Source organism: Chinchilla lanigera, unplaced genomic scaffold (assembly GCF_000276665.1).
Source record: "Chinchilla lanigera isolate Chin_1 unplaced genomic scaffold, ChiLan1.0 scaffold00052, whole genome shotgun sequence".
NCBI lineage: Eukaryota > Metazoa > Chordata > Mammalia > Rodentia > Chinchillidae > Chinchilla > Chinchilla lanigera.
Window position 1 is genome coordinate 7,721,969 of NW_004955453.1, and position 22,315 is coordinate 7,744,283.

A 22,315-nucleotide genomic window follows, 5' to 3' on the forward strand; every position below is an offset into this window, starting at 1 on the left:
CGTTAGTTTGTCAGGCCTGAGTACCAGTAATGAGCTGAGTGGTATGCATGGGTGGTATGAATTGAAAGGGAAAAGATATTTAGGGAAAGGAAAACAAAAGATGAGAGAAGGGAGAAGGTGGAAGGAATGTGGGGGATGAAGAGGCAGACACCCCCCAATACTTGTATCTAGTTTCTTCCAGGCTTAGCACACCCAAATTCAACTGGGAAAAGATTTTGGGATCATCTTGACTTGTTAAACCAGTTGTATCTTCTGCTGTATCCCAGGGAGCGTAAAGTCAAGCTAGATCCCGTTTTAAAGGTGACCTAGGTATTTTTGATTTTTTTGTAGACTGAGATAATTAACACACTAATTATAGCTTTCCACTTGAGCCATTCAGCTCCATGGCTGCCAACTAGAATAATGTGCACAAACTTAGCTCTGTTGATATGTAAACTGTGTAATATTTTAAAGCTCACATCATTGTTTTTCCCCTTCTCCAAGTACAGCATGTTTTGATCTACATAGGGAATATTTTCAAAAAGTGGATGTCTAAGAATGTAAACAGTTGGGAGGGGAGGTACAGCTGTTTATGATTTACTTTTTAATCTTCTGTTCTTTCATGGCTTCTGATGTCAAAGGACTTTTATTTACCTATTATAGTGTATGGCTTATGACTTTATAAGTATAGTTTTTCTGGTTTTTATTTGGCTTTCTAAATAAAGGATGGAGGAACTAGAGGAAAGCCATGGGATAAAAATATCCTCGCGTCTACCAGGTTTTGTACCAGAGGCAGGGGGGCAGCAGAGTTCCAGCCCTTATGGTGAAAAAGGGATTTTATTTTATAGTGTCAAGAACTGTGAGGCCTCACGATTTATTTGTTTGTCCACATCTATTAGTCACACCCAGTTGCTTTGTCTGCCACTGTCTAGACTTCCAGAAATGAGAGATTTCATTTTTAGTGTTTTTACAAGAGGATACATACTAAGTGACAAAAATGTGCTTTTATGATGGCAATCTGGTTAGCAAACTCTTTTCCAGAAGGGAAAGTGTTTCTGATATCCAGGTGTCTATTATTTGGAATGTTGTTTTAGCTGATTTAGTTTCGATTTATCAGCATGGCATTTCAGTATGTCGTTTCTCATTATCCATTGTAAACACAAAGCTTACCCTCGATTTCCTTTTATAAAAATAACTTTGTGTATTGCACTAAACTCTATATAGATGAAAGTTCTGACACCACCCCCACCCATGCTTTTTATAGTATTGTCTATGAATTTGTGGTTAAAAACATGGAGTTTAAATTCCAGTTGCCCCCTTTATTATCTATAATACTGAGAAATTTACTCATATTTTCTCACCCTCAGTTTTTTGTCTTTAAAATAAGAGCAATAATATAATCTTAGCATTGTCGTAAAGATTAACTGAAATAGTGCACATTAAGACCTTTAAGGTAGCCCAGTCATTGTGGCATGTGCCTGTAATCCCAGCACCCGGGAGGCTGCGGCAAGAGGACTGTTGCAAATTTGAGGCCAGCCTGAGGTACAAAGTGAGTTCAAGGCCAGCCTGAACTGCATACTGAAACCCTGTCTCAAAAAGATTTAAAAAAAAGACCTTTGAGGTAGAGCTTGATATGTAACCTTGATATGTAACCTGTATCTCTGTGTTCCTGGGTTAATTTAGATTTCCTCACCCTCTCCACAAAATACTACTCAACTATTTGGAGAGGGAAGAGGATACAAGTAGCTGAAATTACTCTTACCAAGTTATATGGACTTTATAAAAGGTATATGAGTAGCTATGACTTTCTTATAGGTTTTTTTCTTAGGAGGCATATACATGTAGGGAGTTGGAGATTAAAAGAAAACCCCAAGAACAATTTAGTGAAGAATGTTAATTGTAAGCATTCACTATCGCAGAAAATTACATTTCATGGCATATCTGGAATATAGTAGGATTCTCCCACGGCTGTGTACATCTTTGCCTTGCAGCTAATGAAGTATTAAGATGAGGATTACAGAAGTTGGCCTACTTGAGAATTGTGCTTTTAGTTAGGGACAGTCCATTGCAAATGATGGAAATGAGTTCAAATCAACATAGCACCATCATAGTCAGTGATTAAAACTGTTAGTTTAAGGCCAGTGTATCATATGAGTGTAATTCTCAGAGTTTCAAAGACAGAATTCTTTGCAGATCACCTCTGTGCAAACACATAAAATAGCAGAGGTGGAAAATCAGTGTCAAGGACCTCTTTTCCCCGTCTCAGTTCCTCTTTCTGCTGCCCCCTCCCATTATGGTTTCCGGTAGCTTCTCTCTACGAGATAGAATAAATTAATTATCCTATAACTGGTTGGCAAGATCCGTGCCTCCTGCTTTATAGTCGCTATTGCATTTACTCCTCACAACTGAATGAGTGTGGTGTTTTATCACCACTTTACTCAGAAATTACAGCTCAGTGAGGTCAATGAAGTATCTAAGGCCCCTCCAGGGAGTGGAGCTGGGTCCTCCCACTGATGGGTGGCCACATGACTGTGACAGAAAGTCCCTCGCAGGAGGTCTGCATTCCTGTTGTATCCATAGCCCTGGGTGAAATGTGTTCTTGCTCTGTCCCAGCTGGTTAGGAAAACAACTCGTGTGAATTGTGCGGCATGTGAATTGCACAGTCCAGCAGTGGTTTTGGAATTAGCTCTTAGGGAGTTTCTCTGGCCACATCATCATTTTCCTGCCACTTCCTAAAATCATTAGAAGCTTATGCTGGCCTTGTCCAGACTTCCCTTCCAGACAGTAAAGCTGCACCTCGGTGTCCAAGCACAGAGGCAGGCCGCGTGGATGCAATTGCCATCAGATAATTAAGGCCGATCCACTGCTGTAAAACGTCATTGAGAGGAAGACAGAACCTTGTGACTGACTTCTAAATAAATAGGCCTGAAGGACATGTCTGTTTGCCTTCCTGTAGAAATTGGGACCAGTTTGCTACTGTCTGGTAGCCTGAATGGAAGTTATTAGCACTCCCAGGCCTTCCTTTCTTGCTCATTTTTTTAGTAAGTGAATTTTGGTATCATCACATCATTATGGTTTTGTTGCTTCTGCTGATAGTACAAAATGTGCCTCTTCTGGACCTCTCTCTACAAGCCACAGTAGTTTGGGAGATGAGCTATTTATGGTAGCAATCATTATTGCTCTTAGAAGAGATGGAGGAGCAATTAATACTCAGTGGGAAAAGGGAGACTGTTTTGATATCACTAGTTTTGATGTTTCAAAATTGGTGAAAATGCTGTAGATTGTTGTGATCATTTAACTGTTATCTCAGTTCTGCTCATTTATTTGGGGTGAGACTTGAGTCATCAGTTTGGTGGCTCTTGGTGTTTGCGAGCCTCTTCAACTAATAAAAAGGTGGTGTTGGGAATTAGCTTCTGATTCGTGCCTTGTGGTTTACTTAATAAAAGGTGACTGTAGGGCACATGTATGTATTTCACTGAGTGGTGAGGAATGCCTGCTCACTTTTGCCCTGTTACCTGTCATCTAAGGCATGTGGCCTTCCCTCAGTTCCTCTTGACTGAGAGCCTCGGGTGTGAAAGTCATCAGTAATCATTTTGTAAAGAGGTAGAGATGCACTGGGTCATTTTCCTTTCCCTAGTCTGGCTGCCTCAGCCTCCAAGTCTTTCTCCCTTGCCTGAACACTAAGCAGTGTTAAAAACCAAAACACTAAGGTGTGGAATAATCTTTAGGTTTTGATTTTTGTAATGGAAGGAGAGCTAGAATGGACAGGATTGGGTTGTGGTATTTTTATGACATGGAAGATAAGGAGAGGGATAGTGTTCATGAGTATGAGTCCTAGGTGAACTCTAAAAGCATTTATCTGGACACAAAGTCAGGGTCATGGTCAAGTCCATGGAGAAGACCACCAAGATTTTCAGGTTTGCTTCATTTATCACCTGTCATGTGTGCTGTGCGTCCAAGTCGAGAAACCAAGTAGATAGTGACTTCAGGTGACTTTTGAGCAGATTTAGGCAGAGCCTACCATAGGGCTCTTAATTAAGTGTTAATTATAGCCTGCCAGTGTTTGATATAATAAGGTAACGTGTGGTTCACTCTTGTTGTGAAGGCATTCTGTCAGCAACTCACGCTACAGTCTGGAAAGAATAGATACCATTGTTTTCTTCATGAAGTCAGGGGCCACACTAGCTCATGTGGCCATGTTTTAGGATGACGTATTATCATGATTACTGCTTAGGGTTCTCTGTGAAACTTTGTATTTGGCCACCTGGAAATCCACTTGTTCTTTGTACTTGTTGACTAATTTTAAGAAATTTCAACCCTGTCTACTCTCACTGATGATGCTTTATGTAGTTACAGTCTTATTATTTTTCCTCAAGGTCATATTTAGGCAAAATAGACCTAAAAATGCCTCCCTAAGCAGAGATGCTATATGTAGAAACAGTAGCTGGACTCTGTATCTCATTGTTGTCTATTGACTATGACTGTTTATTTGTTTGACAATAGGCTATCTTTGAAGGTGGGTATTTATCTCATAAAGTGGGGAAAACCTTTAGGAAATGACATTCTGATTTAAGAGTATTTTCTTGGCATGTCCAGTAGATTTATTGTAAAAAGTCAGCTAATTCTGGAACTGAGAGGGACCTAATGCTTAATTTTATTTTCACTCCCAGGTATCAGGGATTCAGTGCATGACCAGTAGTCCCAAATAGCATAAACAGAGTGTCCCCTTGTTCCCACTCACCTCCTCTCATTGTCTGAGTTTTGTAACTGACAATGAGGACCAAATATTTTCTCTATTTTATTGAATCAGAAAGCATTGGATAAGCAGGGGAAACACAGAGACCTGGGAGAGATCTGGGAGTTTCCTGGTGGAGTTGGTCGTTTTTCATGGTCAGCACTGATGGAGCAGCATCATGTCTTGCGTGTGGGCCACCATACTACCTGCTGATCGCCCCTCAGAAGTCAGTACTTTGTTGTAACCTCACATTGGAAAGTTCCTGTTTTCTTCTGTAAGAGAGACAGAAAAACATAGGCCTAGACTGGCTATTTGGATTAATGACTAGCTTCAGTAGAGGCATTATGAGGGAATGGGACACAGCAGAGGTTAAATTTTAAGCAGTGATAATTTGGAAAAGGCCACACGTAAGAGGAGGGACTCACCACAACCCTGAACTGGTAGCAGTGGCAATCATAGCGAGACAGGAAGGCCCTTCCTTGCCTCACCTTTCTCCCTAGAGTTGGTGTGAAGCTTAGAAACAACGGACAGGCTGCATTTGGGGTTTCCTCCATTTCTTCAGTTAAGAAGAGTCATAGTTTCAGAACAGGATTTCTCGGGCCCAATGCTTGACATTTCAGAGCCATATAATTCTGTGTTGCCGGCTTCTGTCCTGTGTATTACGACATGTTTAGTGTGTTCTTGGCCTTGACTCACAAGAAGCCAATAGTGCCTCTCCCGCTCCACCCCTATCCCAGTTGTATCTGAAAGTGTCCCCAGACAGTGCCAAATTTCCCCTGTGGGGCAAATTTTCTCCTGCTCACACCCACTGAGAACAACTAATTTAGGGATTTCGCGTGCTACTTGGAGACCAGAACATGTCTACAAAGAGCACGAGGTTTAGCCCCATGAACATGTTCCAGCGGAGGTACAGCTGGCCGCTGCTTGGGCTCCGGTGGGCCTCAGGGTGACCCTACTTCTCTCCCTGGGGACTGTGGTCCCCTCAGAGTACCTGTTTTAGTTCTAACTGCTACTGTCATGTAGACCGCACACTTTTAATTCTCCCAGTTCTTGAAGCTTGGGTAGCCCGATCTCAAGGTGTTATTGATCCAGTGTCTGCTGAGGACCCTCTTTGGGTTTTCATGTGGCTGTCTTTTTGCATCTTCTCGTAGGGGAGAGCAGAGAGCAAGCTTCCTTCTGTGTTTTTGTATGAGTGCTCCATCCTCAAGACTTCATTACCTCCTAAAGGTTTCACTTCCTGATACCACATGGCGGTTTCAGCTTATGGGGGGGGGCGGATAATTCAGTCCGTAACAGACACTGATAAATATTTGTTAACGGAGGACCTGCAGTTACAAGCTGTTACCACCTCCTAAGTAAAAATTGGGCACCACTACCTGAAGGGATCTTTTAGTTCAGCCAGGCAGCCAGCTCAGCACCGTAATACCATGGTGCAGTTTTAATTCAGAATACTGTTAGGCAGCGTCTAAGCAAATGGCATTTTCCAAATTAAAAAGAAAGAGGCCAGGATCTCAGAGACAACTGAGAGAAGCTGGAGTGCAGGGGAAGTAAGACTTGAAAGATGAAAGCAAAAGAACAGGAGCTTTGGGGTCAGTGGGTGAAAGGTCAACCCTCTTTGTCAATTGGGAGAATTTTACCTCTTTATGTGAGACAGTAAAGGAGGGTTTGCAGCCAGTCGGAAATCTATACCATTGTCTGCCTCGAAGGCCTTTGAGTTGCAAGCAGCAATGTGCGCATTATCAATTATTTCAGATTATCTTTTCCGATTTCTTTTGCCCTCGTCTTCCAGCTGCCAACGATTAGAAGTGCATCTGGCAACAATTTCGGTTTTTCAAGTTACTCTGGCAGCACTGACTGGCTGGATCACCTCCTGTTCAGTTTCTTCAGATGAGAGATTAGGGAAAAGAATTTGGGAACAAAAGCCACCCAATTCCTCCCCCGCCCATTATAAACATGCTTTAGAACCTGGAAATAGTGCATTTAAAAAAAATCTCACTGAACATCCCTTTAAGCCTATTCATGTGATTTCTTTGTCAATGCTTTCACGTAGTATTATGAGGCTTTCATTAGCAGACTTAGAAAGGGCAGGGGGCTTGGAGCTTCTAATTTCTTGAAGCAGTAGAAGTCGCCTTGGAGTGAAGTTTCTGTAGATAGCATTACTTTGAGATCTGCCCAAAGATATGTCGATGCTACTGTCTTAATATTTAAGTTCTTTTCGCTGTGTAGGTAGGCAAGTCTTTGTATAGAATTATATCACAGGACGTATTTTTAGCATCACAACTTCTGCCCATCCCTTTTCTTTTTGTTCTGGCATTTCCTTGCTATCTTCTCTCCAAAATAATTTTATCTGTCTTCCCAAGATGCATCCTAATTGGCTTCAGCTCCATCCCTGGCTGGCGTTTGGTCGGTGGCTTTCTGGTTCCACTGTGGTTTTCTTTTTTTATTGGCTGATAAGTTTTCAGGTATCAGGAGAAGATGGCCTAGTTTTTAATAATAGTGGTTACAAAAGAGCTAATGATTGAGGGCTTGTTATGTTCCAGGCGCAGAGATAAGAACTTTTTGTTTAATCTCAGTGATAACCCTATGTAATGGATATTGGTACCCAGTGTTACAGATGAAAGCCCTGGGATTTAGGAGAGTGACTAACTTGCTTAAAGTCATAGCGCAAAGAACAATGAGAAGGCAGTAGTGGAAGGTGCCTTAGTTTGACTTTACATTTTAATTTGTAACCTTTAAAAGGCCTGATAGACATGTAATTTTCATTTTCAAAATAACCATTTTGGGGTGGAATTTCCTAAGTTACATTTTAGAATTCAAAACTGCATACAAGTTACTCACCACTCAGGTACTGGCAATTCAAGGGAAACACACATTTATTGCATTACTCCTTCCTGGCGAGCAACAGTTGCAGCTTATCTTCAACATGACCCAGTGAATATGGGTCCTGCACTTGACCTTCTGTAGTCTAAGGTGATGGCACTATTTTCCATGCTCCTTGACATTGACTTTTGTTGAAGAACCATTCTCATAGCCCCAAAATCTTCATGACTTGCAATTCTTTAAGAATTCTTACAGCGAAAAGCATGAGAAATGTGACTTGAATACATTTGAACAGTACTGCCATGCACTTATGTATTTATGACCAGTTGGAATTGGCTTCAGAGTTTTTTTTCATTAGATCACTTTCCTTTCTTTTAAAGAATAATTCGCTTAACTGCCAAGAATGACAGATAAATTCTTCCCATTTCCCTCCTGATATTCTCAAAGCAAGGAGGACGACAAAGGCTAACACTTACTCAGTTTTGATTTAAATGATAGTTTCTTGGAGATGTTAGTTAGGTGTGTGTCATGGACAGAGTCTTCTACTGAGCTTGAGCCTTACTAGGAATTGTTTGGGCATGGCCTTCTCCTCTGGTAGGACAGTTTAATGACCTAAAAGAACCAATAGGAAAGGGACCAAGGCTGCACTGCTGAAGTACTTTGTGGTTCTCTTTAAAGATGCTTGTTCAGTTCAGTAGATGTTTCTTGCATTACCAAATTCTTCCGTAAAGCCAACCACAACCCACGTTATCAGGGACTCCGGCTAAAGCTTGTGGTGAGTAGGAAATAGATTAAACACAGGTTTTCCTATTTCTCCAGCTGCCAAAAGTGATGTCAGCGGTGTTAATGATGCTTACCTCAGTTCTCTGCAGACCGGGGCCGTCTGTGCGAACGTCTGCTCTGTGCCTGGTTTGTGCGCTGTTTTGGAAAAACTGATGGAGGCTGAGAAACAATTGAGTAGCTGGACAATTACTCAGATGGACAGTCAGGCACTTGCTCTCTTGAGGGTTTTGACTCCAGGGAGATGGCCAGGAGACATCTCTTCATTGTTTAAGAGAAAAATAAAGGCAGTAGTGTAGCCCTGCCTGATTGCCTTTTGTCTAATTACAGAAATGATGTTGCAAGCCCGTTTTACTCTTCCTACACCACATTGTAAATGAAGCTGTGATGTAATTTAGGTCTACTGGTTTGTTTCAAAGCCAGACCTATAAAACCTGTGTCCTGTGTTCTGACCATTACAAAGAAAACAAAACCCCAAGCCAAAAGGTGAAGTGATATTGGAGGATAAGCCTCAGAACTGGAAAGTAATTCCTGTAAGGGAGAATGTGCTGCAGAAATATGCCCCTCCCCCCAAATGTGCAATAGGACTGACTTTTCTTACTTTTTTATTTGGGTAGGAAGACGCTATTATATCACTTTTGTGTATTCTTCTAACAGGTTTATTTTGGTTGAGCTCTGTTAAAATTAAAGCTTCCTGTCTCCTAACTATTGAAATGTAGAAGGATTTTTTCCCCTGAGTCTTTGTACCTTGATTCTGTCATATGTATGGGGCATATGATAATATTGGTAAAAAGATGGGCAAATTTTTTATTTATACGGGTGGGCTTTTATGGCATGGACCCTGTCTGTTTTATCTGCATGCTTTTTGTTGATATAAAAGAATGGGAAGTAATGGCAGTGGAGAGTCTTTAGTTTAAGATTTCTGAAGGTGTTTTCAGATTTCCTAAATACATCATTGATGGAATACTTTAATGATTGAGAACTACACGCTGTTAGCTGAATCTACCTTCTCATCCCTAACCATCTTGAAACATTTCCAGAGCTTCCTTCTGCCTTTGCAGCAGGGCTAGGAGAAATCCGCAGTGCTGAAGGCATTCATCCCAGGAGATCACAGCAAGAGCTGACAAGCTTGATGGTCGTCTCCCTGGTCACTCCCGATCTTCTTTCCTTTTCATAATCCATGTGCTTTTCTTCACTGGTGGTCTTCTGGAATCACCAGTGCTGCCAGAAGGGCTTTCACTGGGACAAAAGGGGAAGTGGAGCGAGATGGCCTCTCGCATGTTGGCGTCTCTCGCTGAGTTTCCTCCCTTGGCAACCCCGTGCACTCGAAGGTCTGGCCGGCAACCTTGGTATTCTCACCAGTGCTCCTCCGGGTGACTCGTACCCGGCAAGAGTGCTATTTAAGCAGCTCCGTGGAAGCCTGGCTTGGCCATTCGGTTGTCCTTTGCCACTTAAAGCCATGAAACCAAATCTTTCCAGCTCAAACCTGGCCTGTTTGAAAAGAAATTGGTTTCCTTTCTTAGTTCATGTGGCTTTCTCCTTTCAACATCAAGTAGCAAACATCTTGGTCTTACCTCCAACTTTAGTCCACACTTGATTTATTTGTTATTTTGATGGTGACGATCCAAACTTTTTTTTTCTCACTATTTAGTTTTGATTTTTTCCAGAGCTCAAGCTTGTCCCCACACTCTGCAGCTTGCCTTCTAAAGAGCACAGAGTTCCTCCCCTGTCTCAGACTTTTGAAGATCACTAGACTTAGCTTTTTTGGGTAATTATCATAGCTAATTCAATTGACTGTGACAGTGCTATCATCTCTAGATGCTGTCACCGAACTCCGGTGACAGAGCCCAGGTTCTAAGCTCCAAAATTCCTTTAATCAGGATTTCCTAGTCTATCAAGTAAATCAATGGTCTCATTTATTCACCTGAGATTTTATAGGGTGAATGTTAAAATAAGGAATACACATCTACTCCACGAATAAGAAAGTACTTGAGACTGATTTTTTTTTTTAACTTATTGGGCTCATCTGCCACTTAAGCATTTAGAAATGCTTAAAAACAGAGTACTTTTGTGGTATTTAATAAGGTGCTATATTAATATGTCACTACCCTTGGAAACACAATCAATTTAAGTTAGTGGTACCGTGCATTAACTGCAGTGGCATCAGGGAGGTAGTTGAAGAAATGAATTGTGGTGCTGACATGAGATAGATGCCATAGTGCAAAATGGGAAATGAATAGATCTGGGAAGACGGAATAAAGAAAGAGGCCACAGGCGCTATTGCCAAAATGTGCCAGGTATAACACCATCCTGTGAGCTGTCCCATCCCTCCACCTTTATTCTTTCCTTCTTGCTTGAAGGGAACCTTCTTCTCCTCTGAGAGAAATTCTTTCTTGTCTGTGTTCTTTCAAAAATTTGCACCATTCCCATAAAGACTTAGGCTTTTGAAAACCATATCCAGGAACCCAGAGGCTTTTCTTACTTTCCAACTATACATAGTGAGTTAAGAACATGAGAACAGGATAGAATACTAGTAAGGTTTAAAAAATTTTGAATAGTTGCTCATCACAGATTTTTATGAGAAAGATCTGATCATGATTTGAATGTTATTTTCCTCTCCCACTCAAACATTTTTGACATTAAGTGCAGCATTTGAAAAGTACAAACCCTACAAGTAAATAATGAGATTAGAACCACAGGTGAACAGTGGTTTCCCTTGGGTGGCAGGAATTAGAGATAACGTTTATTTTGTCTTTCTATTTCCTGGTATTTTGTACATTTTCTATCTTATACTCAAGATATCATTAAAAAAACAACAACTATTTTTGCAACATTAAAGAAATAAGTTACTTTGGTACATTTAAGTGTGGGAATTTAATTTATATGAGTTTTTCTAGCTGAATCTACAGAATAAGATTTCAAGCAATGATCTCCACTGAAGAAAAGCCATCACCACAGCTGTTTTTAAAAGCACAGTTGGATGAGGAAGGGTTTTTTTCTGGCTACATTTTAGTATATGACAGTAGCCAACCAATTTATAATATTGTACTGCTCTTTTTTATTAAGAATAGAAACTGCTAGTAATGCCCTAATGAGAGATTTATTACTACATTGGACTTAACTCAACAAATTGACAAGTTGAAAAACATGAAAATTCAAGATGAAAACACTTACCAATGGTTTTGACTAAAAAATATATTGCTGGAAGGGTGCAGATCCTCCCACTGTACCCATATCTTTTTAGCTTTCATAGATGAAACTATTAGTAGGCTGACTCTGTGGAAAGAAGCAAATGCCTTATTTGTTTTTCAGCTCTACTAAGCATACTTTAAGTAGGTAGAGTCCAGAAGATGTAAATCCCTACTGGATGTAATAATGTAATAATCCATAAGTTTCAAGTGGCATTGCTCAAGTGTTGACTTATTTGATAATGCTTTAAAAATTACATTTTTCATTACTGGCAATGGGATTAGGTGGGTGTTATCTTACAAAAAGATACACACAGAAAGGTACAGTAGATACTGATGTGGTGATAAAATTTTGTCCAAATGTAATTTCCTGCTACTAAATCTCATGACAGGTGCATCATATTTCTGGGTTCAGGAGTTATTCCCCAAAGATATAACTACAGAGAATGAATCACAGAACATCACCACTTGGTATTTGCACAGTGTCTGCTCTTAAGGAGATACTTTGCTTTTTTAGCTTCTGCTTGATGCATGTTACAAATGCGCTTCTGTATTCATGAATCACTGCAGCAATATTTGCTACATGTGGTTGGTGTCCATCAGTTGAAGTTGTATATATAAAATGTGTTGAATGCACATATGTCTGTGTTATCCTTTTTGGTGTGCGTTAAACTATTTATCATTGCATTTGTATTTATCACTCACAGATATTTATTGAATTGAATAATTGCAGGAAGCTAGTGTTTTTCTTTAAGCATATTTCTAAGTAACAGAAATATACATATATAGATCTTAGCTTTTGTTCAAATGCATTGCTTTATTCAAGCTCAGCCTTCCTAGATTGCAAGCATGTGGAGGCAGGGGTATGGGGAGATGAACTTAATTCCCATAAAGCATATTTTGAGCTCTGTTTATAAAGTCATTAGACTTCCTTTCCAACTAATTCATCAGAGTAACTGTCATGAACAACTATGTTTTTGGAACTTCAGTTTCGGAACTCTTTTGCTTTAGATAATACCTCACTGGGAACCATTACCCCGCTTAATCAGTCCCTTTATTCACCATATTTGGCTCTCAAAGCTTTTGGGCTGTCTGCAAAGATCAAATATGCTCTCCAAGGGCTCAGGCTGGCTCCTATAGAGACCATTCAAAAGAATATGCCCAAGGCAGTTACAAAGAAGGAATGGGAACTCGAGAAGGCATTCCAAAAATGCTGCAGACAATGGCTGCATGGTTGGAATGAGTGTGTAGCCCCCCAGGTGGCTGCTGCGAGGACAGATCTCACTGGGATGTCTGTTCAAAACCCAGGTCATTATGCTGCAGCTACACTTGATGTATGTACACACATATGCAGATGTGAAGTTCAGATTTTCCCTTTAAATAGTTCCAGGCCTCTGTTCCCACTCCTCCTATCCGCGTTGCCTCATACTTCACCTCCTGCTTCCTCTTGTTTATACATTCCTAAGCCTCTGAAAAACCAAGAAGTAGCATTTGTGCCTGAGACAAATGTTGATCACAATTTATGATAAAGGGCTGTTAAAAGTGGTAGGCTAAGGGTTTAGATGGAAGGTATACGATGGAATTGATATGTCCTTTGATTTCACGCTCTTTGAACATAGTTCTGGAAAACAGGGATAAATTCCTAATGGCCCAAAACAATAGATTTCAACCTCTGGAGAGGTCAGATTTTCCTCTCTCCTCCCAGGGCCCCCAATCTCTGCCCCGAGCATCCATGCAGGTTGGCACGGGTAGTGATAAATTTGGGTACAGTTTGTTCTCGTCCTGGGCTGTTCGTGCAGCCTTCTGGATGACAGTCAGATAGAAAATGAAAAACATACTGTGTGACTTTTGCTTTCCCTCCATTTTACATCTGGGCCTTTCTTTGCTTGTGCAAGCCCTTTCATATAGCATGGCCTCTTTGCCTAGTTTTAAGCCCGAACCTGTGACGTCGTGTGCAAGCCACGAGTAGTTCCGGTAGAAACATTCCTGTACAAGCTGGGGAGGGGGAACTGGAAAGAAAAGGAGAGTCCTGGAGTTCCTAGCCTGGGGAGTTTCCCAGGAAGGATGGGCTTTCACTCTTAGAGACCTCAGGAAGGAAATCCGTTTCTCTGGCAATTAAAGGGATCAGCCTGGAATGCTTTGTGTGTGTGTGTGTGTGTGTGTGTGTGTGTGTGTGTGGTCTCTTTTTGCACTATCAGGAACTGAACCTGGAACCTTTCCACTGCGTTATATCCTCAACACTTTAAATTTTCTTTATTCTGAGACAGGGTCTCATTAAGTCACTAAGTTGCCCCGGTGGAGCCCAAACTTGTGATCCTAACTGCCTCAGCCCCCAGAGTGCTGGGATTACAGACATGCACCACCATACCTGGCTTGTTTGTTGGTGTTTGTACTGAGGGCTCTATGCCAAGGTTTTATTAGTAAGTAAAATAATAGTCTGTTTACCTGCCCTTTAGAGGCAGAGTTAATATTTTAAAATAAATAGAAACCTCCTCATAAAACTAGTCTTCGTTTGGTAAACTTCCACTCATCAGAAAACCATTACAAGTATGTAAGTCATGAATGTTGATGGATCAAACCCAGACTTGCCTCGTTCAAAAGGACGACAGAGAAAAAATTCTACATTGGTTAACACTGATGGTTCTGTTAGAAACCCTTGCTGTCCTTGTAGCTGACGTGGGTCTTGATCATATCTCAAAGCAAGTCCTTGTTGTCCCTATAATTAGATAAAGACCTTTTGGCTCATCTGTCAAGGTTTTTCACCATCAACCCAACCTAGATATGTGGACTTAACTCCTTATGCCCCTCTTCAACTACCTTGCAGTCCAGGGAAGCTGCATCCTTCTTTTGACTGGTCGATGACTACTTTATCCTCGTGGGCCTTGTTTAATCATGTATCTACAGAGAAAAGCGTGCTATGTCCCTTGCATTTGCTCACCTTATATTTACCGCTGTGTGGCAGACCTTGTGCTAAAATCTGGAGATACAAAGCAACCACAACACAACTCCTGTTTCCATGTCCCCGCATCACTCTTTTTCTTCTGATCGAGCCCAGTGTGTCAGTGAGGCACTTGCTTTATATTCTTAGCTGGAAGTATTCTTCCCATCCTGCCTGCATCTAGAGCTTTTTTCCCCTTGCGCATGTATGGAAACTCCCTTGTCTAGTTTGCATTCTACCTGTGTATGCGTGGAGCTTCCCTGCCTGCCTAGAGTTGCTAGAAGGCAAACCCTATAGCAGAATTTAACTTTGAATGCTCCATTATACTTAATGCAGCCATATCTTCATTCAGCAAGTATTTATGATTATTTTTGTGCTGCATACTATTCAAAGCACTCCGTAAATATCAATATATAATAGATAACTTTTGAATGCATGAAAAATATGAACCTTTGAAGGAACATCTAATATAATACTTGAAGGCAGAAGATACTTTATGAGGTTTTAAAACAGGCTTCTCCCTGAGGGGGAATTATGGATAATATCCCTTGGAGGGCTGTCTTCTTGGATTGCAGTGAGGAAATCCTGTGCTTCTGCCTAAATTACTTGTTTCAGTTAGACCTAAATCCGAATCCCTTTCTTTTCTTATGTAATGATTAATGAAGTCTGCTTTGCTTGCATCCTCCTTTTGCATCTGAAATTCTCATGTCACACAATGTCACATTAAAAATTGATTTCAGATTTTGTAATGTTAAGCTCTGCAACTTCAAATGCTAAAATCCGCAGTTGACTTTTTTTTTTTTTTTTTTGGTTTTTTTCTCCGGTACCGGGAACCGAACTCACGACCTTGTGCTTGCCAGGCAGGCGCTTTTGCCGCTGAGCTAAATCCCCAGTCCCTGCAGTTGACTTTTAACTCAAAAGAGACCGAACATAGACAGTCTGGGGGTAACCGGATCACCACATTTTGTGGCAGGTTTGCACAGTTACTATAATGTACCTTTTTGGCTTCACCTCTATTGCCAAACAATTTGGTATTTCTTCTTTGTTTCTAAACCTCTGAAATATCCAGATCACATCGATTTGTTTACTGATTTAATATTGACTACTTTTAGTGTGTGATTGCTTTAGACGCTTGCATTTTGAAAGGGAAAAAAAAGTTAAACAGAGGTTGTTGATTTTATTTAGGTACACAGTACTGTTTGTGCCCGTAATTTCAGTTTACCTGGTACCGCAACCCTTTTAAAAGGAGAGCTTCCCAACTTGTGACTGACCGTGAATGTTGAGGTGGTGATGATTTCTTTTTCCTTGTCCTTTTCAGAATGAAGACCTAAATGACCTCAGCAGATCCTCCTTTCACTCATGGGTACCCGGACTATTTCATGATTCACAACCAGGACCTCACGTCTTCCGCCTCAGTAGATGGTACGATGCATCCATTTCAGTTTGTTTACTTTATACAATCCTCAGGAGTTCGTTGACTGAACTGAACCTTCTATATTGTGCCAAGCAAAAAAGAAAAAGCACTGTGACACCAAAAGAGTGAGTGTGCTTGAACTTCATCGTGACCTTTAAGGACTTAGCTGGCCATAGCGAGCTGCTGTGCCCACCGCCACGCCGCGAGAGAAGGGGCTTCCTCTCACTGCATTTACAAGATACGTTTCATCTGCTGCTGAAACTGTGTTTGACAAAGCATCATTGTAAATTATTTCATATAATACTGTTCACGCTGGGTGGAGAGAGTATTAAATATTTAACATAGGCTTTGATTTATACGTGTAATTTTTTAATGAAAATGTAACATTTCTTAAAGCACATCTTTTTTTTGGATGTGGAACCGAGGTATACAGTGTTCTGTTGTAAAGAGTGAGCAGATGCTTAAAACAAGGCTAAAAAGAGTAGAATAGGGTATGATCTTCCTTTTAAGATTGTAATTCAGAAAAATAATATAATAAGAATCATAGTGCCATAGATGATTCTCAGTTGTACAGTTATATTTGCTGATACTATCTCTTGTAATATAAACTTGTTGTTGAGCTGAGTTCCTTACAAGAATTAATCTTAATTTTGTATTTTTTCCTGTAAGCCAATAGGCCATGTTAATTAAATTGAAGAAGGATATATTCTACTGGGGTATTTTCAAGTGTCAGCTGAAAACTGGCTATTGAATGGAAGAAAAAGAAATCAAAGTCTTCCATTGTATATATTGTAAAGAGAAGGCGACCTGGGTGATCCCATCAAATCAAAAGCTCTCTTTGGAATGAACAATGTGGGTGTTTGTAAATTCTGGAAATGTCTTTCTATTCATAATAAACTAGATATGTTGAGCCTTTCTTCTCTCCCCTCCCCTCCCCAACTTCTATAAACTTCCTGCTCCATTCCCACCATTTTTTTTTTCTGTGCACACGTTATGATATTTCATTTCCTGCATTATTGTGAGGATTTTAAGACAAGTGAGTACTTGCTAACTAGATATTAAAATTCCAGAAAAAAAACTTTTTAAAAAAATAGTCACGACCAAGGCTACATGTTAGTGTCTTTAAGACCCTGATATCATGTTTTCTGAGAACGTCCAGTGTTACTTATGTAACTGAATGTATGTGGCCCATTTGCCCTGGTGGATGCTGGCCTACTAGTGATTAGTTAATAAAACACTGTACAGAAATCACATCAAGTCATAATGACCTGCTATTGAAACATCAAACTAGCAGTGAAAATGTTAACCCTTGTTTGGAAAGTATACAGATCTTGGAATTTTTCCTTGTAAAACAGAAATGGCAATGGACACACTTAAAGATATTGCCTGCAGAATTTTAAAGCCTTTCGCTAGGAAGTCTCCTAAAGGTTAATGAATTAAAGCAAATATCAGACTCCCTCTGAGTCAGTGAACTCTATATCAGGCACTGCCAGCCCTGCTATTGAGAGGAGCAACATTTTAATATCTGGGAAGGGTTGAGCCCTGAATAGGGCTATAAGAAAGGGGTTGGGGTTGGAGAGCATTGCAATGGCTACTGCCCTGATCTGCTAGTTGGGGAGCCCTGCTCTACTCGAAAGGGAGTGGAGATGAATGGAACCTCATGCCACTAAGACCTGTGTTCCTGCTTATTCAGTCAGATGGCATGTACCTCACAGACTGTTGTACAGTGTTCATTGTTGCGGATTTTAATCATTTGCATGCTCATCAACTTCTAAAATAGGTCTATAGTCCTACAAATCCATTGTTTCTAGGAACTTGCTGAATTTCATCATTTCCTATTAGTACAGAACACCATCGGTTTTGAACATCTGATATGAATGTTGGTTTTTTTTTCCTCCTTTGTAAAAAAGCCTTTCTTAGCCAAACTACCTTTTAATTTCTTAAATATTCTGATTCACACTCTTCCTAGTATAAGAATGTGAGCTGTCCTGCTCTCTTCCATTGAGGACTTAAGGGAAAAGGTCAGTCCCATGCATTTTCCTGTAAAGCTGGTTATTATTTCTCAAGGAAGCTAGACTTTGAATATGTATTGCCAAAATACCTCTGCATGCAGAATTATCAACACATTTTTGGTGAAAACAAAAATGAACAGACTGGAAAATCCGTCTCTTGGTTTCTATACTTAACACTTTGTTGAGTGAAATAGTCATAAAGGTAGATCTTATTTAAGCTGCTTCTTGATGTACCCGAGCAGGGTTGAACGGCAGTATCAAACTTTACTGATTTAAAACTGGAAGTTGCTGATACTCAAGCACAAAACCTATGCTCCGACTGTTCAGTTTACTTTGAACACATCAGCTGCTAAGTCCATGTGTTTGGTTCCTGTTGCAGAGAGTTGGCTTTTATCTATTTCAAAGTATTTGTAGGCCAGCCAAAAGCATACATTAATGGGGCTTTTAGTGACCTCTAGTCAACCTAGAAGTTAGAGGCTTTTTCTTCATGAGACCAACCTTTCACAGAATTCTTTCTCAGAGACTTAGGCAGAGTTTAAAAATTCTCCTTTGTGAAAAGAACAAATGTTTCGTGGCTTTGATGATATCTTCATTCTGGGCAAAAACATGGCCCAAGAACCAGCTGGGAATAAGGAGAATCCATTAATGATCAACCACCTGAGTCAATAAGGACAAATCAGTACCGATGTTATGTTTGTGGCTATTTCTTGCTAACTTTCAAAGGTCAGGGACTCTCTTGACTAATCTAGTGACTAACAAATAAAATAAAATAAAGTAAAACAAAATCTACTCAGAACCATCTAGCCAGAAGTAGAGATTTTTAAAAACATTTCTTTGTCTTTTGTCTTCTAGCAGTCTTTTAAATGTGAGAAAAAGTACTATAAAACCATTTTGCTATACTATAAGAGACAGTATTTTACAGTACTGAAGCCTGTTTTATTTGTTCTTGCATCCTGAATGCAATATACCATGTAGTTGGAAACTTCCATTTTATTTACTACAGGTGATTTAAAGGTGGAGGGAGGAGACTCATCCCCCACTGACAAATAAGAGCAGTGAAAAGTAGTAAGGCTGTAAAGCGCCGTGACACCGGTGACAGGGAGTGTGTGTCCAGTCTCACGCTGCTCTGACAAAACTCTGTAGGTCAGCCTATCACACAGGGAAGCCACAAAACCAGAGATGGAGAAAGGAAGACCTTGACTGAGGCAGAGAAAAGGACCCTTTGGAAGGCGTGCAAAGGCGAGTGGGTGGAAACCAAGTACACACTCAACAATCTTGTTGCAGCGACTGATGGGGGTTAGTGTTCCCAGGACGAGGTGAATGTTAGAGCTGATGCTGTATCCTGTCTGTGCGCTATGAGAAATTTGAAGGAAGAGGCATACTCTTCTAGAGGTGTGTGGAAGTCCGACCTTGCCCTTACTGAAACAAAGACCTTCACTCAGGCTGTGTACTTGATACAGAGAGCAAAGTCAGCAAACCATTCGGGGTTTATGGTTGGTGCCTTTAGCCATTTCTGAAGCCGAGCTGAGATTTTTGAGGTCCTTTCCTATGTAGCTCTATAAATCTGTCTCCTAAGTGTCACTGCAGGATGTGTGGGTCAAGGAGTATGTTGGGTGTCTCTCACTGCTTACAACTAGAGCATCAGATTAGATGCTGGGGGGAGGTTGAATGATATTGGAAGTGTTTGGCCCTACTCTTAAAAGATTTGTTATTCATAAGCAGCATATAATTAACTAGTATGATTAGAAAATGTATGACTTAGATGGAGCCTTGTCTTCCTTTCCTAGCTTGTCATTGGCATTTGTGATGTAAACGCCAAGAGATCCAGCGTGTTAGCCTTTCACCGTTCACCTGACATTTAAATCTCTCATCGCTTATGCTGTTCTTTTCCCCAGTGTTAACCAAAATGCCATATAATAGGATGAATTTGCTACACAGGAAAACGTGTCCATATTTGTGTAGACACCTTTAGTGCACTTCTCTTTTCTTTTTAGAACTTTGCCACTGGCCTAAGAATGTAGTTCCCAGGACAATTTTTTTTTCTTGCAAGCTACTTTCCTTACACATCTTGGCTACAGGGTAGGCCAAATTAACTACATATATATTTTCATTTACTGTGTGTACAGTTTGGTTTATCATCCGAAGATGGTGGTGCTGCTCATGGTGCTACTACATCTGTGTACAAGAGACCAACGCATGGTCGGTATTGCTACCAAAACATTTACTGTATATATGTGTATAACATGCGTACTATGTATATATGTAATGGGTACCAGGCCAGGTTTATATTTTTTATTTAGAAGTGTTTCATTTTTCCAAGTTTTCTTTATAGTGTTGTGCTTATTTTCATTTTTTCCCCCCTTGATTCTGTCTGGTACTTAGAACTGTAGTGTCTTCATCGTTAATTAAAGAAAACTGTCTAAATGAATTCACGGATGTGAATGTTAGCGATCCTTACTGTCTTTGATTATGGGATGTGAAACAAACTGGGCATTTAGTTGGGTAAGAGAAGTATGTATCATCTAACATACTTTCATAACTGAGTTTTGGAACAGATTTGCCTCACCCTATTCTTTTTCAGTTGTCTTTCAGTGGCCAAGTGTATAGAGAAAAGGACCTCTGAGAAGATTTTAAGCTGCTTTTCCTCATGGTGGTACCAAGGGAGAAGGCAGTGGTTGGGGGGATCTGTCTCTTCCATTGAAAGATTATGTTCTATTCACATGCCTCAGAACAACCTCGTGGATCTTGAATATGCACATACATCCCCTGTTGAAATGCCAGCTGCTGTTCTGAGATCTGCAGCCAGGCCTGAGAGCCTACATTGCTAACCAGCACCCAGAGGCCAGCCCCGCTAGTCCCAGTCTGCTAATGACCCGGTCGCAAGGCAAACGCATGCTCACCCCTGGCTATGTGTTGCATCATTTGGACAGTTTTTAAAAAGTGTTGATGGCCAGGCCAATCCTGGCGATGCTGGTTTAAGAGAGTCTGTCTCTGTCTCTGGGGGTGGGACCTGGACATCAGTTGTTGATTTTCATGTTCCCCGGGAGATTATAGCAGGGTCAGGTCAGATTGTAGCAGGGTCATGTCTGAGAACCACTGCTGGGAAGTGTTGCCCAAACTTGTCTGATTATTAGAGCTGCTTATTAGAAATACTAATTCCCTGGAGTAGTCTGGGAATGTTTTTTTCAGCAACTGACTTGTGGTAGGCAAGTTTGGGAAGTCCTGATTTCTGCTCAGATGGAGATTTTAGGTTGATTTCACCATTAGAAGGAATACAATTTTAAAAAAAAATAATCATGTTGCTAATATAGAACAGCCAAGCCCCCCCAACATACTCCTTTGAGATTTCTTGCTTTAACAAGTTAAAATAGAAGATGATTGATATGTCTTACGTTGTTAAGGCTAACTCAAGTTACTGGAATTTTTGAAACAGATTCAAGATTAATTTTTATTTTAAATGCGCAGGATGCTCCACCGAAAGCAGAAAGACTAACTTTTCCATCCTTATTTGGTGCCCAGGCTCAAGGGATCTTCCTTCTGCCTGGCAGCGTAATGATTTTTGTCATTATTTAGAAGCAGCACACACCATGATTTAATAAATGCTTGAATTATGACTTGACCTTTGCTTTGTTCCACCCACTTCTATTTATATTTAAAAAACAAAACAAAACACAAACCACTGAGCTCTCCCTCCTAGTGGTATTGCAAAGCCAACATTACTCTATCACCTTTGAAAGGACCTGGGAGGCCCCTCTCCAAGGCCCGCACTCTGTTTCTTTGAGTGAAGGCTTTTACAGTGCTGCCTGATAAATCTCTTTATGCTTCTTGTGTCCTGGAAATGCTTTTTCTGTGACAGAAGTCAGTGACCCTACAGCCTGTCCCATGGGGAGGTGAGTCAACGTTCTTCATCTCCACTTTGGGGCCTTTTGGAACTTCCTGGTGACATTTCTTGGGTGAGCCAGTGGCAGTGGGTCAAGGGGCATATCAGCAAGTCCAGCCGAAGGCTCCTCATTGTTATTTTCTCTGTTTCCCCAACCTCTTGCTCTGTGTGCTTAGCTTCTCTCTCCTGCTTTCTCACTCTCTCTACCCTTTCTTCCTTTTCCTTCTTCTCTTGCCCTTTTGTACTCCTCTCTGTTGTCTCTTTTTCTGCCGCTGTACTCTCTCTTCCTCCTCTCTGTCTCTGTCTCTGTCTGTCTCTGTCTCTATCTATATCTATCTCTGTCTCTGTCTCTCTCTCTCTCTCTCCAGCAGCTTTGGGTTTTTCTTCAGCAATTAGAGGCTCCCAAGTCCCTAGAAAATGAGTAAGTACATACAAGCACATCAAAGATAACAAAATGCTTGCTCCCTCTAATCAGAAATGGGAAGAGGTGTCTGGAACTACTCTCTAGGATATTATTAGATTTCCCCTCCGGTTAGCACACCCCATTCCTGGGTCAGATGGAAATAAAA

The 22,315-nt window shown here is 40.7% G+C and overlaps 1 protein-coding gene across 1 annotated transcript in view; it reads left to right on the top strand.

Annotated features, from left to right (window-relative positions):
- Nucleotides 1-20,294, top strand: part of Irs1 (insulin receptor substrate 1) — a gene marked incomplete at its 5' end in the record, with an annotated part of 56,548 nt that extends 36,254 nt beyond the window's left edge. The window contains 1 exon segment of the mRNA XM_005395475.2: nt 15,759-20,294.
- Between the last annotated feature and the right edge of the window lie 2,021 nt (nt 20,295-22,315).